Raw genomic sequence first — 17,576 nt, 5'->3', positions numbered from 1 at the left:
GGTCTCAAAATCCTGACTTCAGGTGATTCACCCACCTCGGTCTCCCAAAGTGCTAGGATTACAGGCATAAGCCACTGCATCCAGCCTGCTTTCAGGATTTAAGGAGGGCTATTTGGTGGACCAGTGGCAAGGCTCACTGAAAGAATTTAAAACTTGGAATTTTTTATTACCTTGATAGCATAAAAAATTATGAGGGTCCTGTTTACGCAGGAAGAAAATGAAGTGATGAGTTGGCATTGATAGCAATAATGTAAAATTATGTCTTTGAGCTTTATTGGAAGAGGACATGGTTTTTCAGTTTGGGTTCCTTCTCTATTTTCTTTTTACATTTTCCTTTTTTTTTTTAGAGACAGGGTCTTGCTCTGTCACCCAGGCTGGAGTGCAGTGGTGTGATCATGGATCACTGCAGTGTTGACCTTTGGGGCTCAAGCAATCTAGGAGGTAGTGCAGCCTCCCAGCTTCTCAGAGGGCTGATGTGGGAGGATTGCTTGAGCCCCGGGGACATACACCACCACACCCAGCTTATTTTTGTATTTTTTGTTGAGACAGAGTTTTGCCATGTTGCCCAGGCTGGTCTCAAACTCCTGGACTCAAGTGATCCTCCCACTTCAGCCTCCCAAAGTGCTGGGATTACAGGCCTGAGCCACCAGTTCCAGCCTCTATTCTTTTTCATATCTGTTGAATTTCAGTACCCGCTCATATATGTAGGTACGAAAAGTGACTTGGACTTGCACCCTTTAGAGTAGATGCCTGAGTATAGTAATCTCTAAAGCTATACATGGACTGAACTTGTTGGCATCACACTGGTGAGCACCAGAGGCAAAGAGAAGAGAAACCTGACCATGACTTGCTGTAGTTCCTCAGAAGTGAGTCCATTCCTGATGAGTTACTATGCAGGCCCTTGGATATGTTCTCACACCTACTTCAGATTTCCCTATGATTAAATCTGAATTTTATTGGTGGCAGTTTTAAGTTAATTTTATAAAGAACTGTTTTGGTGACACCAAGAAATTTTTTCTATGGTTTAAGTTTTAAGTTTCAATGTTTTTTTGTTTTGTTTTGTTTTTTGGTTGGGTTTTAGATTTACTTGGGACCAGTTACCCCTTTTTTCTTGCCTGTTTCCCCCATTGGAATGGGAATGTCTATCTTATGCCCATTTTACCATTGTATTTTGGAAGTAGATGACTTGTTTTGACTTCACAGGTTTACAGCTGGAGAGAGATTGCTATGGTTTGAATATCCCCAGCAAAATTCATGTTGAAACTTAATCCCCATTGTAACAGTACTGGGTGGGGGGCCTTTAAGAGTGATTAGAATTAGATAAGTTCATCAGGGTGGAGCCTCCACGATGGGACTGGTGGCTTTATGAGGAGAGGAAGAGCAATGTGAACTGGGACACATGCTTGCTCTGTCTTGCCTTTTGATGCCTCCTACCATGTCATGATGCAGCAAGTAAGCCCTCACCAGATGCCTGCACCTTTATATTGGACTTCTCAGCCTTCAGAACTGTGAACTAAATAAACTTCTATTCTGTATAAATTACCCAGTATATGGTATTCAGTTAGAGTCACACAAAATGTAACAAGACAGAATACTGGTAGTCATAAGTAGGTTTGCTGCTCTGACATTTACATAAAAATGTAGAAGTGGCTTTGGAACTGAGTAATGGGTGGAGGCTTGAAAAATTTGGAAGATCAGGTCAGACAAAGCCTGTATTATCTAATGGAGCATTAAGGGTGATTTTGGCCAAGGCTTAGAAGAGAAGACTAGGGAAAGTCTGAAACTTCTTAGAGATTACAGTTGGTCCTTGAACAACTTGGGTTTCAACTATGTGGGTCCACTTATGGACTTTCTTCTGCCTCTGCCACCCCTGAGATGGCAAGACCAGTCCCCATCCCCTCCCCTTCTCAGCCTGCTTAACATGAAATGACAAGGATAAAGACCTTTATGATGATCTATATAATATAGTGGATTATATTTACTAAATATACTTTCTCATGATTTTCTTAATATTTTCTCTAGCTTTATTATAAGAATATAGTATCTAACATGTATAACATAAAAAATATGTGTTAACGACTATATTTCAGTAAGGCTTCTGGTCAACAGTAGACTATTAGTAGTTACATTTTTGGGGAGTTAAAAGTTATACGTAGCGTGGAAGTTGATGCCCGTAACCCCTGAGTTGTTCCAGGGTCAGCTGTACTCAGGTGATCATGACAAGAATGTTGATATAGGCCGGGCGCGGTGGCTCAAGCCTGTAATCCCAGCACTTTGGGAGGCCGAGACGGGCGGATCACGAAGTCAGGAAATCGAGACCATCCTGGCTAACCCGGTGAAACCCCATCTCTACTAAAAAATACAAAAAACTAGCCGGGTGAGGTGGCGGGCGCCTGTAGTCCCAGCTACTCGGGAGGCTGAGGCAGGAGAATGGCGTGAACCCGGGAGGCGGAGCTTGCAGTGAGCTGAGATCCGGCCACTGCTCTCCAGCCTGGGCGACAGAGTGAGACTCCGTCTCAAAAAAAAAAAAAAAAAAAAAGAATGTTGATATAAATATGGGCAGTAAAGGCCATTCTGATGAGGTCTCAGATGGAACTGAATAAAATGGTATTGGAAACTGGAGCAAAGGCCATCCTTGTTATAAAGTAGCAAAGAACTTGGCTGAGCTGTGTCTGTGTCAGGCTTTATGGAAGGCAGAATTTAAGAGTAATGAAATAGAATATCTGATGGAAGAAATGTCTAAGCAACAAAGGCATATAGGCTATTGCATGGCTAGTTTGAACTACTTACAGGAAAATAAGAGGGAAGAGATGATTTAAAGACAACTTATACTTGAAAGGGAAGTAGAGTGGAAAGATTTGGAAAACTCACAGCCTAGAAGACTGCCACCCACACCCCCAAACTATAGAGCTACCAATGTGCAATACCAGCCTGGGAGAGCTGTGGTCATGAGACCCAAACCTCAGAGAGTTGAAATGTGGACCCAGCCCAGCAAAGACATAGGGGTGGGGCTGCCTGAGGCTTTGGAGGCCCAAACTTCTGAGTGTGTCCAGAAAATTGCACATGGACTGAAAGAGCATTCTGAAGTTTTAAGATTTAATGTTTTTTGTTTTGTTTTGGTTTGGTTTTTGTTTGGGTTTTAGACTTACTTGGGACCAGTTACCCCTTTTTTCTTGCCTGTTTCCCCCACTGGAATGGGAATATCTATCTTATGCCCATTTCACCATCGTATTTTGGAAGTAGGTAACTTGTTTTGACTTCACAGGTTTACAGCTGGAGAGAAGTCACTTGAGGAGGAATTATCCCTTGAGTTATGCCCATATCTGATTCAGATGACACTCTGGACTGTTTGAGTTGATAGCTAAGTGAATTAAGACTTTTGGGGCCAGTAGGATGGAATGAATATATTTTATTTGTGAGAAGGTCATGAGTTTGGGGTAGTTGGCAGGGGCAGAATGCTAGGGTTTAAATGTCCCCACCAAAACGCATGTTGAAACTTAATCCCCGCCTAACACGGTGGCTCACGCCTGTATTCCCAACACTTTGGGAGGTTAGGAGTTTGAGACCAGCCTGGCCAACGTGGTGAAACTCCATCTCTACTAAAAATACAAAAATTAGCCGGGTGTGCTAGCAGGCACCTGTAATCCCAGCTACTCAGGAGGCTGATGCAGGAGAATCACTTAAACCCAGGAGGCAGGGGTTGCAGTGAGCTGAGATCATGCCACTGCACTCCAACCTGGGTGACAGAGTAAGACTGTGTCTCAAAAAAAACAAAGAAAGAAAGAAAGAAACTTAATCCCCATTGTAACAGTATTAAGAGATGATTAGAACTAGACTTAGTCATCAGCTTGGGGCCCCCATGATGGTACTGATGGCTTTATAAGAAGAGGAAGGGAGACCTGAGCTGACATGTATGCTCTTGCCCTCTTGCTTTCTGTCATGTTATGACACAGTAAGAAGGCCAGATATGGCTCCTCCACAGTTCCCAGCCCTCGGAACCATGAGCTAAATAAACTTCTTTTCTTTATAAATTACCCAATCTGTGATACTCTGTTACAGCAACAGAAAACAGACTGACACTGATCTTACCAGACATTATGATCTCACTGGTTTGGCCTACTGCCTAGAGACTAACCCTTCTCAGAATCACTGCTTCAGGGCAGTATAACGACATGCAAAGGTTTATTTATTGATTTATTATTTTTTGAGACAAAGTGCCCAGGCTGGAGTGCAGTGATGTGATGTCAGCTCACCACAACTTTCGCCTCCCAGGTTCAAGCAATTCTCCTGCCTCAGCCTCCCGAGTAGCTGGGACTACAGGCATACGCCACCACGCCCAGCTAATTTTGTATTTTTAGTAGAGATAGGGTTTCTCCCATGTTGGTCAGGCTGGACTCAAACTCCTGACTTCAGGTGATCTGCCCACCTCAGCCTCCCAAAGTGGTGGGATTACAGGCATGAGCCACTGCACCCTGCCACAAAGGTTTTTTTTTTTAAAAAATGAAGTGGGAATACAGTACTAAGAAAACGGCTTTTATTTTGTGTTAATGTAAAAAAAGCAAATCATGAAAAATATTTCAGAGATGTTTAACCTGAGCCAATGTGAGTGACCGTGGCCTGCAGAAAACACAAACCCAGGAAACCTTGAATAAGTAGTCCTGAGGCAGTCAGAATGTAATTCTGTTTTATACATTTCAGGGAAGCAGAAGTTACACAAAAAACCATCAATCAATACATGCAGGTTATACATTGGTTTGGTCCCAAAAGGCAAGATATCTTGAAGCAGGGGAATACAGGTCATAGGTGGGTTCAGAGATTCTTTTTTTTTGAGACAGAGTCTCACTTTGTTGCCCAGGCTGGAATGCAGTGGCGCAATTGAATTGAGATGGGGTTTCACCACGTTGGCTGGGCTGGTCTTGAACTCCCGACCTCAAGTGATCCACCCACTCCAGCCTCCCAAAGTGCTGGGAATACAGGCATGTGCTAAGATTACACACGTCAGCCACCGTGCAGGGCCAGAGATTCTTTAATTTGTAATTGTTTAGAAGAACAAAGTGTGGTCTAAGAACTTGGAGTTACCAGAAAGGAATGTTTAAGGAAGTTTGTAGCCAGGTGTGGTGGCTCACACCTGTAATCCCAATACTTTGGGAGGCCAAGGTAGGAGTGTTACTTGAAATCAGGAGTTCAAGACCAGCCTGGGCAACATAGCAAAACCGTGTTTCTACTAAAAATAATTTTTAAAAATTTAATTTAAAAAAAGACAAGTCTGCTAAGCATCATGTGGTGCTATGCTAGAGTTGAGTTGTGAGACCAAGCCACTCTCTCTATATATAGATAGATAAGTGGATATAGATATAGATATATAGGCTGGGCGCAGTGACTCACGCCTGTAATCCCAGCACTTTGGGAGGCCAAGGCGGGTGGATCACCTGGGTTCAGCAGTTTGAGACCAGCCTGTCCAATATGGTAAAACCCCATCTCTACTAAAAATGCAAAAATTAGGCGGGCATGGTGGTGGGTGCCTGTAATCCCAGGTACTTGGGAGGCTGAGGCAGGAGAATCACTTGAACCCGGGAAGTGGAGGTTGCAGTGAGCCAAGATCACGTCACTGCACTCCAGCCTGGGCGACATATCTGAAAAAAATAAATCTATATCTATATATAGATATAGATATATAGATATACTCTGTGTGTATATGTATATATAGAGAGATATATAGATACATATTTTTGTGTGTGTGTGTATATATACACATATATATTTGACTGGCCTGCTGACATGACTCTCCAGGCCTCTTAAGGAGTTTGAGTAAAGAGAAAAATGTTAACACCATAAAATTATGTATGCAAGAGAGGGCATAGAGAGATTTTGTTTTTGGTTTTGGTCAGGTTTATTGAGATATGCTTTACATAAAGTAAAATTCACCCTTTTTAAGGTATACAGTTTGATGACTTTTGATAAATGAATGCAAATGTATAAGCAAGAGTTAGAAAATTTCCACCACCCCAAAAAGTTACCTTGGCATAGGGAGAAATTAAATGGTTGGTGAGATGTTGGGGACTTTATTTTCATTCCTTGATAAGGTTTGTACAATAGAGTTTAGGAGAAGAAAAATCAAAAACCAAATTTGATTTCCCAGCTAGAGTCAGATCTTGCAGAATATGCAAAGAACCCAGAATTACTGCTAAGTAAAGCAGTCAAAATGGACACAGACACATATACAAAATTTTAGTTCTATTTACTTCTCCAAAGCACCATTAAACAGAAAGGGCCTTAGGGGTTCTGGGAGGATTATAGCAAGGAAGAGGGAATGAGAGACTTCTCAACTAGCCAGGCTTCAGAAAAGAGGAGCTTCTAAGTATGGTTTGGAGGATAGGAAATTGTAAGAGGAGAAGAAAGCAAGGAGTGTAGGGAAAAATAAATGGATCTGCCCTAGTTTTCATAGCCAAGAGATTTATGGATTTGACTGGTGAAGTGTATTTTCTCATTTATTTTTTTCTTTATTCATTGAACAGATATTTAGAGGGGTTCCCCCCCCACCACTGCATTGTTACACAAACGTTATTACAAAGCTCTACAGTACTTATAGTAGGTGCTGAAAATAGATGAATAATGTGTCATTCTTTTTAATTCAGGTATTAATGATGCCCAGTTTTCTGGTACTTAATAGATACTCAGGTGTTTTCTGATAGGGGCCATCACTGTGAAACTTCTGATAGAGTTTCACAGTGGGAATAGATGTGTAAAAATAAACTCATTATCACTTAGATTCCAACATAGTGTTCTTCCAAGGAGTTTCTATTTCTTCTTTTTTTTTGAGATGGAATTTCACTCTGTTACCCAGGCTGGAGTGCAATGGCGCGATCTTGGCTCACTGCAACCTCTGCCTCATGGGTTCAAGCAATTCTCCTGCCTCAGTCTCCTGAGTAGCTGGGATTACAGGCATGAGCCACCACGTCTGGGTAATTTTTGTATTTTTACTAGAGACGGGGTTTCACCACGTTTGCCAGGCTGGTCTTGAACTCCTGACCTCAGGTGATCCGTCTGCCTCGGCCTCCCAAAGTGCTGGGATTACAGGCATGAGCCACTGCACCTGGCCTTCTATTTCTTCGGAAACTGAAATGGTTATATCTAAACATACTGACTTTTCCCCCTGTGATACTGTAATACAGTAAGAAAGACATATTTGTCCTTTTCCCCAGTTTCTGGCATAAAGCTGCTAAAATCCTTGTAATTTCCTAGTGATAAGAGCATCTTTTTTTTTTTTTTTTTTTATAATATGCAGTCTTAGTTCTTGGCACGTGAGCTTCTGAGACCCTAACAACTTCCAGAGTAATGTGTCTTTTGTATGCTAATGAGATGACTGGTAGCTGAGGTCCCTGAGATAGCTTAGGGATGGGGTCTGATGGCAGAAAGATCAAGGAATAATTAGAGGGCTGGAACATTCAACCCCAACCTCCAACCTCTGGGAAGGGGAGAGGGGCTGAAGGCTGAGCTAATTATCAATGGCTAATAATGTAATCAATCATCCCTATGTAATGAAACCTCCATATGAACCCTAAACAAGGGAGTTCAGAGAGCTTCCAGGTTTGTGAACACATGCAGGTGCTTGGAGGGTGGTGCATGGAAGGTCCATGCCCCTCCCTCCATACCTTGCCCTTTGCGTCTCTTCCATTTGGCTGTTCATGAGTTGTTTCCTTTATAATAAATCAGTAAGAGGAAGTAAAGTGCCTTCCTGATTTCTGTGAGCCATTCTAGCACATTATTAAACATGAGAAGAGGGTTATGGGAACAGAAGTACAGTGGCCCTGTGATTGGCATCTAAAGTGAGGACAGTCTTGTGGGACTGAGCCTTTAACCTGTATGGTTTGATGCTAACTCTGGGTAGTTAGTGCCAGAGTTGAATTGTTAGACACCTAGCTGGTGTCCAGAGAGCTGAAGAATTGGTTGTTGGTGTGGGAAGAAATCCAACTATTTATGTGAGAATTTGAACAAAAACAGCTGGAAGAAATCCAACTATTTATGTGAGAATTTGAACAAAAACAGCTCATACTCCTGTCTACTTGCTAGTTCAAGATTTGCATAAGGAATGTCCACTTTCTTCAGGAAAGACAGATGGATGTCTGTTAACTAAGTTGTGTCGTTTTCAGACTTTGGCCTTTAACAGTGACTTAGCTAAGTGTGTTATTTAGGATTCTGTTTAAAAATAGCAGAAACCTACTTGAATTAACTTAAATACACTTAATTTATTATGAGGATTTCTGCATGTACCCTGGCACCTAAAGGCAAGAATGCAACTAGAAGTTCTGAAGCGTGGAAAATCCAAGCAATCAGGAACAACGGGCAGCGCACGCAGGTTCAGTCTCAGCTCTTTCCTCACTTCTGATCCCTTTTTTGCTCTTTGCTTTCCTGCTTTCTCTAATCCTAGGCATAGGGCAGAAATTGCCAGAGGGCCCAAGTGTATAACTCCATTCCAGAAACCAGCCCAAATTGAGTTAGACTCTCTCAGACTTAATTCCTAATTCTTGGGAGAGACAATAGGATTTGCTCAGTTTGGGTTAGATGTTCACTTCTGGTTTACTCCTATGGCCCAGGGGGGCTAGGTCATGTAATGTAAATGAGGCTTCCAGGGCCCTATCCTGTGGGAGGCGGTGGTTAACTGGGCTGATCAGACACCCAAAAGGTGCCTGCTGCTAATTAGATCACAACCTTTTCTCTCATTTCTATTGCTCTATGTCTCCTGACAACTAAGATAACTGAGAAGCTTCAGGGTTTTTTTTTTTTTTTTCTCTTCTGCCTGGAAGCTTTCATAAATTTATCTTTGACAGTTCATTCTGCCTTGGTGTTGGTTATACTCCATTAACGTTTTTTGGCTCTCAGTGATCTCTCAGACTGCATTCACATCTTCCTCTGATGATGGTTTGTGACTGGTCAGTGGGTGGAATAGCTGGTGGGGTTAGGGAAATGGGGATATAGTCTCCTCTGATTTCCTTGGGGCTCTGTCTTTGGGGTAAACAGCCACTTAGTTGACCCAACTGGCCATAGTTGTTGAGTGAGTTGGGTCTTTCTGTTTGGGATATGTGTGTGCAACCAACTCAACAGTAGCAAGGCTGGCTCTCAGGCTATAGCTCTCCATTTGATCCATTTGATTCAGTTATGGTTATAGTTCTCCCTGTCTCCCCTCCTCTCCCCTCCCCTCCCCTCCCCTTTCTTCTTTTAGACGGAGTCTTGCTTTATTGCCCAGGCTGGAGTGCAGTGGCGCAATCTCAGCTCACTGCAAGCTCCACCTCCTGGGTTCACGCCACTCTCCTGCCTCAGCCTCCCGAGTAGCTGGGACTACAGGCACCCGCCACCATGCCCGGCTAATTTTTTGTAGTTTTAGTAGAGACGGGGTTTCACGTTGTTAGCCAGGATAGTCTCGATCTCCAGACCTCATGATCTGCCCACCTTGGCCTCCCAAAGTACTGGGATTACAAGCGCGAGCCACCGTGCCTGGCTGGCTGGCTTTCCTTCTTTCTTTCTTTTCTTTTCTTTTCTTTTCTTTTCTTTTCTTTTCTTTTCTTTTCTTTCTTTCTTTCTTTCTTTCTTTTTTTTTTTGTATTTTCATATTCACTCCAATATGGAAGCTGTCTTGGTGTTAACAAAAACTGTGTGACTGCATGATTTCTCCTTTAATTCGGTCACTACTGCCATTCCTCCTAATAGGTCTCTGGAATATCCTATTCTACCAGAATAGGTATCCGGTAGGGTTCCCTGGTTTTCCTTGAATGCCTCTGCTCCTAGCTGTCATCTTCCCAAGCTAAGATTTCTTAGAACCACCTTCGGACACATCTCATTCCATAAACTTCCTATTCTCTATATCTTTTTTTTTTAAATTTTTTTTCCGAGAGGGAGCCTTGCTCCCATCACTGGCTGGAGTGCAGTGACATGATCTCAGCTCACTGCAACCTCCACCTCCCAGGTTCAAGCGATTCTCCTTCCTCAGCCTCCCGAGTAGCTGGGATTACAGGCATGTGCCACCATGCCCAACTAATTTTTGTATTTTTAGTAGAGACAGGGTTTTGCCAATTTGGCCAGGCTGGTCTCGAACTCCTGACCTCGTGATACCCCCACCTCAGCCTCCCAAAAGTGTTAGAATTACAGGTGTGAGCCACCGCGCCTGGCCTGTTCTCTATGTCTTAACAGCAATTAACAAGCTGTAGGGAAGAACTCTGCCTCTTACAGTTCAGTCCAAATTATAATAAGCTTGGCCAATACACCTCTGCACTTGAGAGTATGAAATTGGGCTATTTATCTAGTTTGTAGGCTTCCCCTCGGGGGAGGTTAACACTCAGTATGTCAAAGCTTGCTGTGTTAACAAGGCCTTTAGAGGGAATAGCGATAGAGAACAGACTGGAGATGGTTAGATTCATCTTTACCAGTCCAGCCCCCCCTGGACAAGGTCCTAGGAATGGTGAAGGCTTATGAAGAGATACAAACAGCTATTAATATTTCCCTATATGATGCCATGCCCTGGAAGTCAAATCCTCCTCTCCTCCTTTTTCTTTTCTTTTTTTTTTTCTTTACAGGGTCTCACTTTGTCCCCCAGGCTGGAGTGGCGTGGGGAAATCTTGGCTCACTGCAGCCACCTTAACCTCCTGGGCTCAAGCGATCCTCCTGTCTCAGCCCCCCAAGTAGCTGGGACTATAGGCACGCCACCACGCTTGGCTAATTTTTTTTTTTTTTTTTTTTTTGAGACGGAGTCTCTGTCGCCCAGGCTGGAGTGCAAACTCTGCCTCCCGGGTTCACACCATTCTCCTGCCTCAGCCTCCCGAGTAGCTGGGACTACAGGCACCCGCCACCACTTCCGGCTAATTTTTTGTATTTTTTAGTAGAGACAGGGTTTCACCGTGTTAGCCAGGATGGTCTTGATCTCCTGATCTCGTGATCCACCCACGTCGGCCTCCCAAAGTGCTGGGATTACAGGCGTGAGCCACCGCGCCCAGCCCCTAAGTTTTTGTAATTTTTGTAGAGACGGGTTTCACCATGTTGCCCAGGCTGGTCTCGAACTCCTGAGCTCAAGGGATTCGCCCGCCTCGGCCTCCCAAAATGCTAGGATTACAAGCAGAAGCCACCACGTCCGCCGCAAGTCTGGCTTTTCTATCCCAGTTGCATGTGGACAACCAGGATTGCAGGACGAATCCCAAAATATGTGCACCCTCCTGGGCCCCACTATGGCCCCATCTGTAGCCAGCTACGAGGCTTGTGGAGGCAGGGTTGCATCAAGATTCGCTAGGCAGCAGGGCATCATCAACACTAATGAGCAAGGAGGGGCCGGGACCAGGGCGCATCTCCAACACTGACCAGCAAGAAGAGCAGCCTGTGCTTACTTGTCACGTGAGGGTTCTGGACCAACGCACCACCGAGACGCGAACCCTTTGGCTTCCTAGAGAGAACCAGGCTCCCGCCGTACTTCCGGCTCGCTGCCGCCAGGTGGAGCCCTTGCGGTCCCGTGGGAGAGTGTACCTGCAAGGTGGCGCTCTGACCAGAGAGCCGCAGCCTGGAAGCGAAACGTGGCCCTCGGTGATCCCAGGCGGGGCGAGGAGACCCCGTGAGCCCATTTCGTTCTTCTCCGCCTGGAGGGCTTTCTGCGCCGGCCTTTGTGGCCTCCTTCCTAGTTGTGGCTGATGACATTGGCTGGCCGTCTTCTCAGTGATCCTAGCGGGTCTGCTCCCAGCGTTACCCACGGGGCACTTGAGCCTTTTTCTTGTTGTTTCTGGGCACTCTTTCCAGCTTTGACCCGTAGGCAAGCCTGCACTTTCATTTTGTCCTGTAAGCCGTTATTGGTTCAGCAGCCCTCTGCCCGATTTCTTTCCAGAGGCGGCCTCTCTTGGTCATGGTCAGGGTCTTTGAACACATTTAGTAAAAACTATTTTCTACTCCAACCTGTCAACCTAAAATAATCAAAAAGTCAGAATCTGGTTTAAAGATAGTTTTTATTCAAGTGCAAAGTTAAGGATGGGTTGCCCAGGAAGCACGGATTCCAAAGAATGGAAGTCAGTCTTCCAAAGGGTAGACGTTTAAGATCGTTTATATAGACAAAGTTCAGGGAAGTGTAATAGAATTTCAACATATTTCTATGTAAGGTTTAATGCATAGTTACGATTATTTGATTAGTTGGGTGGTCTTTTTTTCCAGGAAAAGTATATTTAACATTCCACCCTGAAGATATAACTGTCATGGGGCCTTGGGCACCATCTGGTCTGAGTTAGGTACAGGATAATAAAGGAGACAGTTAATCTATAACGAAGATCAGTGATTGGAAGGGGGAAGATCTGGTCTCTGGTTTCTCCTAGTCATTTACAGAATAAGAACAATGAGGAAGAGAGTTAAACAATAATAAGAAGAATAGCATACATAATATGTGACTCTCCAGGGCTTAACTTTCCGCTTGACATAATAAATTTAGAAGGTCCTGAAATTTTATTTTCTTTAGAAATCCAAGCAGTTCCTCTGAGACCAGGATTCTCCTGTAGCTGAGATTCAGTTCTGGACTATGGAGTGTAGTGGTATGTTTTGAGAAACCTTGTGTCTTGCCCACAATTGGATGAAGCAATAAACTGAAGGAGCAGTTATAACTCTGCAGCTGAAGGTGGGGCCAGGTAACCCTGGAGTGAGAGGACAAGACATAGTTCTAAAGGTTTTTAAGCAGGATGATAAGGGGGAGTAGTGCCCATATTGAGCTGCAAGAGAAGGTCAGGCTTATTTGTGGCTCTCTTCTCCTCACTTAGTTCCCGAGACTCTTCCTTTTCCAAAATCAGAGAGCAGTGCAGGAAACCAGGGGAATGCAGCCCTTTCTGCAGAGAATATGGTCCCAGCTGAGTTGGGCTTCCTAACAGTCTGCCTTAAGTCAGCTGTCGGAGAAATCAGTACAGGTCTCAGGGGCCTGACCTGGTTTACCCATTGCAGGGTGGCTGTAGCAAGTGTATATGTGTGTCTATACACAAGAAACTGTGTGTTTTGGGGGGGAAGTGATTTGAGGCTAAATGAGATTGTCCAGACTAAGACATGTCTTGGTTAGAGACAGCACATGATTTTGAGAAGATCCATTTAATTGGTAAAGTGGAGGGAGGCAACTGCCAGTAAAATTTTCTGGAAACTGGAAATTCACACGTTCTACAGATGAAGTCCACCAGGGTAAGTAGGAAAAGTCCTTTGGAGAAATACATTTGCTCTGCAAATAGTGTGTGTAGAACAGCTTATGCCTGGGGGCCTGGTTATTCTGCAAGTATATACTGAGCAGCCTTTGTATGCCAGGCCATGGAATAAGCTTTGCAGATACAATGGGAAATAATAATAGTTACATGACTTACTGAGCTCTTACTTTGTAGATTCATTCATTTAACAGATATTTATGGGGTTTCTGCTTTGTGCCAATGGTGACCAAGACAGTACCTTCATGGAGCTGTAAACTCTAATGGGAGACACACACAACACACCCGTGAATGTATACTGCATTGTCAGGGAATGATACATGCCAAAATGGAAGGGTAAGTGAGGGGATGGAAAGTGACTATAGTGCCTGGAGTGGAAGAAGGTCAGAGAGGACCTCTTGAAGGAGGTGATATTTGAACAGAATGAATTGAGGGACCAAACCAGGCAGAGGGAACAGCAAGGTCCTAAAGTGTGAACAATCTTAAAGTGTTTGAGTTTTTAAGCAACAGAAAGAAGGCAAGTATTTCAGAAGGAAAAGGAGCCAGACCTGGTAGTTAGAGATGAGGTCAGAGAGAGAAAGAGGTGGGCCACTTTTTGTGTGGCTTTGATATTGTATAACTGGGCAAGGCCTTCTTCACGCAGAGTTTTTACAACTTACTGAACAGGCGATGTCCTCAATGAGATCTAAAGAAAGGGAAGAACAAGGGGAGAGAATTTTAGGCTGATAGAAGAACAAATACAAAGGCCTTGAGGTAGGAAAGAGTTTGACTTGTTTGAAGAAAAAAAAAGGAAGCCAGGGTGCTGGACTAGACAGAGCCCAGGGAGAGAGTTACACGGGCTGAAGTTGTAGAGGGACGTAGGGGCCAGATCAGTAGGATCTTAGAGGTCATGGGAAAGAGTTTGATTTCACCCTAAGAAGAATGATAGCCATTAAAGAGTTTTTGACTGTTTCATGAACTTTTTATCAGATCATTCAGACTGTTTGCAAAATCTACTTTATTACACACCCACACATTATTGGGTATGTAAGAGAAAAATGAATGAGATTTGAGTTAGGAGGTTATTGCAGGAGTACAGCCAGGAAATGATTACTGTAATGTTATAGTATGGATTGATATCTGGGTAGAGCAAATTTCCTTTTTCCCCAAAAAATATTCTTACTAGTCTTTCCATCTGTCCCTCCATATAAGCTTCACAATCCAGATTCTTTAGAACTTTAGAATAAAAAATGATTTCCTTTGGGATTGCAATGACTTATAGATTAAATGAGAAATGACAGTTTTAGAAAAATAATGCTTTCCACTTATGAACATGTTCTCTCTTATCATTTATTCAGTTCTTTTATGAAGGGGCACGTGCGCATGTATGCATACATGCATGTGTGTGCTATAGGTCTTGTCCATTTTCCAACTGAATTCTGGGGTATACTATTGATTTTCTATGTTGGTCTTCATCTGGCCATCTAATTATCTACAGCACATCTGCCCCCTTCCCCTGTTCCCCAGGGCTTGAGTAGGAATCTTTTGTTTCAGGAACCAGTGACCATCAAGAATAAGACCTTCTATTTCACCTACAAGCAATGGGCCAGCCTGATGCCTGCTCAAAAGACCCTGTACAGAGATGGTATTGGAGATATAGCCTCTGGGTGAGGCTCTCTCTAGGACTCAGCCTTTGTACTTTGGAGCTTCCTGGCTTCTTTCCTCTTATAGGCTGAGGTATCTCTCATAAGCTCATTTTCAGAATCCCATCAACTGAGTTTCCCAACTCACCCGCCTCAGGGACTGCTGGCCAGGGAGAACCCTAGGTTCTCTGTAGTATTGAAACAGATGTCCCCAGTTCCCTAGTAGAGGTTCTGCTTTGGACAAAATGTGAAATGAAAATTTTTTTGATGCCCTAATTGAGCCCTCTGTCCCTACACCATCCCTGTTTTCCTGAGATCTTAGCCTCCTACCATGTGGGTGGGATACTACCACGATTTCAGCCCACCCTCTCACAGGGCCAGATGTGTTATGCTCCTTCCTGAGTAAGAGAGTTGGGCTCCTTCTGTCGTGTGCTCCCCTTTCCCTGAGATCCCGCCTCGCTTGTTCTCCTGGGTGTTCCAATTCTTCCTCCACTTGCTAAAGGCGAAAGATGGGCTGAAAAGAGTTCCAGAATCAACAATGGTTGACTCCCCACATTTTCCTATTCCTTTTTTTTCCTCCTTGAGAAACATTTTATTCCCTAAACAAGTTCTGATATCTCTGCTGGAGCAAGGGGGAATACCATGGGGCCCAGATCCCTGGGTGCTGCTCGGCAGAGAGGCCCTGAGAGGTGTCTGTTCTGGTGAGTGAGAGAACCTGTGAGCTTCACTTCCTGCTTTTCCTCTTCGTTTGTTGTTGTTTTTGTCTGTTTGCTTGTTTTAAGAGATAGGGTCACGGATGCGGTGGCTCACACCTGTAATCCCAGCACTCGGGGAGGCTGGGGCGGGCACACCACTTGAGGTTAGGAGTTTGAGACCAGCCTGGCCAACATGGTAAAACCCTGTCTCTACTAAAAGTACAAAAATTAGCCAGGCGTGGTGGCAGGTGCCTGTAATCCCAGCTACTAGGGGGTGCTGAGGCAGAAGAATTGCTTGAACCCAGGAGGCGGAGGTTGCAGTTAGCTGAGATCGTGCCACTGCACTCCAGCCTGGACGACAGAGTGAGACTCTGTCTCAAAATAAAATAAAATAAAATAATAAAATAAAATAAATGAAATAAAATAAAATAAGTGAAATAAAATAAAATAGACTTACGATGTTGGCCAGGCTGGTCTCGAACTCCTTGTCTCAAGTGATCCTCCAGCCTCTGCCTTGCAAAGCACTGGGATTATAGGCATGAACCACCATGCCCAGTCCTTTGTTTTAATAATTTGTCATGCAAAACGTTTTTCTTCTTTTATATGACTGCTGTGAAGCATGAAAGTGGTTACTCTTACACAGACAAATATTACAGAGCACCCCCTACACACCTTTTTTTACTTAATGGGAGAATTAAACTTTCTACTTTTTTTAAAATTATATTTTAAGTTCTGGGCTACATGTGCAGAACGTACAGTTTTGCTACATGGGTATATGCATGCCATGGTGGTTTGCTGCACCCATCAACCCGTCGCCTACATTAGGTATTTCTCCTAATGTTATCCCTCCCCTAGCCCCCCACCCCCCGCAGGCCCCAGTGTGTGATGTTCCTCTCCCTGTGTCCATGTGTTCTCATTGTTCAGCTCCCACTTATGAATGAGAACATGCAGTGTTTGGTTTTCTGATCTTGTGATAGTTTGCTGAGAATGATGGTTTCCAGCTTCATCCATGTCCCTGTAAAGGACATGAAATCATCCTTTTTTACGGCTGCACAGTATTCCATTGTGTATATGTGCCACATTTTCTTAATCCTGTCTATCATTGATGGGCATTTGGGTTGGTTCCAAGTCTTTGCTGTTGTGAATCGTGCTGCAATAAACATACGTGTGCAGGTGTTTTTATCATAGAATGATTTATAATCCTTTGGGTATATGCCCAGTAATGGGATTGCTGAGTCAAATGATATTTCTACTTCTAGATACTTGAAGAATCGCCACACTGTCTTCCACAATGGTTGAAGTAAATTACACTCCCACCAACAGTGTAAAGCATTCCTATTTTTCCACGACCTCTCCAGCATCTGTTGTTTCCTGACTTTTTAATGATCGCCATTCTAACTGGCATGAGATGGTATCTTAAGATTCAGAGCTGTTCCTCTCCATGGAAATCTTTAGTAAAAGGCAAAAGATTTATACGATCTGAAGAGAAACCAGAGTATAATTTTCTACTGTTTTCAATACAAAGATGTGTTTTCATTACAATTAGAGGAATATAGGCTTCTGTGAGCTAGCCTGGAAGCAAACATAATCATTATTGTTCATTGTTTCCGTGAGAAAATGTAATGTTTCTAAATATTAACCTAAAAATAAACTCTGAGGAATTCATGATTGTAATTGGATGGAAACTGGCTTTCTTCATTTGAAATAAATTAACTGAACAAGATAAAAAAAATCCAGAAACATGTATTTTGTTTTTTTTGTTTTTTTTTTTGAGACGGAGTCTTGCTTTGTCACCCAGGCTGGAGTGCAGTGGCACGGCCTCCACTCACTGCAAGCTCCGCTTCCCGGGTTCACACCATTCTCCTGCCTCAGCCTCCCGTGTAGCTGGGACTACAGGCGCCCGCCACCACGCCAGGCTCATTTTTTTAAATGTATTTTTAGTAGAGACGGGGTTTCACCGTGTTAGCCAGGATGGTCTCGATCTCCTGACCTCGTGATCCGCCCATCTCGGCCTCCCAAAGTGCTGGTATTAGTATTTTGGCTTTTCTTATTTTCAGCCTGTTAAG

At 43.7% G+C, this 17,576-nt stretch overlaps 1 non-coding gene across 1 annotated transcript; it reads right to left on the bottom strand.

Annotated features, from left to right (window-relative positions):
* Positions 1-16,897: 16,897 nt before the first annotated feature.
* LOC112619798 lies at positions 16,898-17,009 on the bottom strand. Its single transcript, XR_003118301.1, has one exon. It is a non-coding gene; the product is annotated as a U5 spliceosomal RNA (small nuclear RNA).
* Positions 17,010-17,576: the final 567 nt, after the last annotated feature.

Source organism: Theropithecus gelada, chromosome 2 (genome assembly GCF_003255815.1).
Source record: "Theropithecus gelada isolate Dixy chromosome 2, Tgel_1.0, whole genome shotgun sequence".
NCBI lineage: Eukaryota > Metazoa > Chordata > Mammalia > Primates > Cercopithecidae > Theropithecus > Theropithecus gelada.
This window is presented reverse-complemented; position numbering and strand designations above follow the sequence as displayed.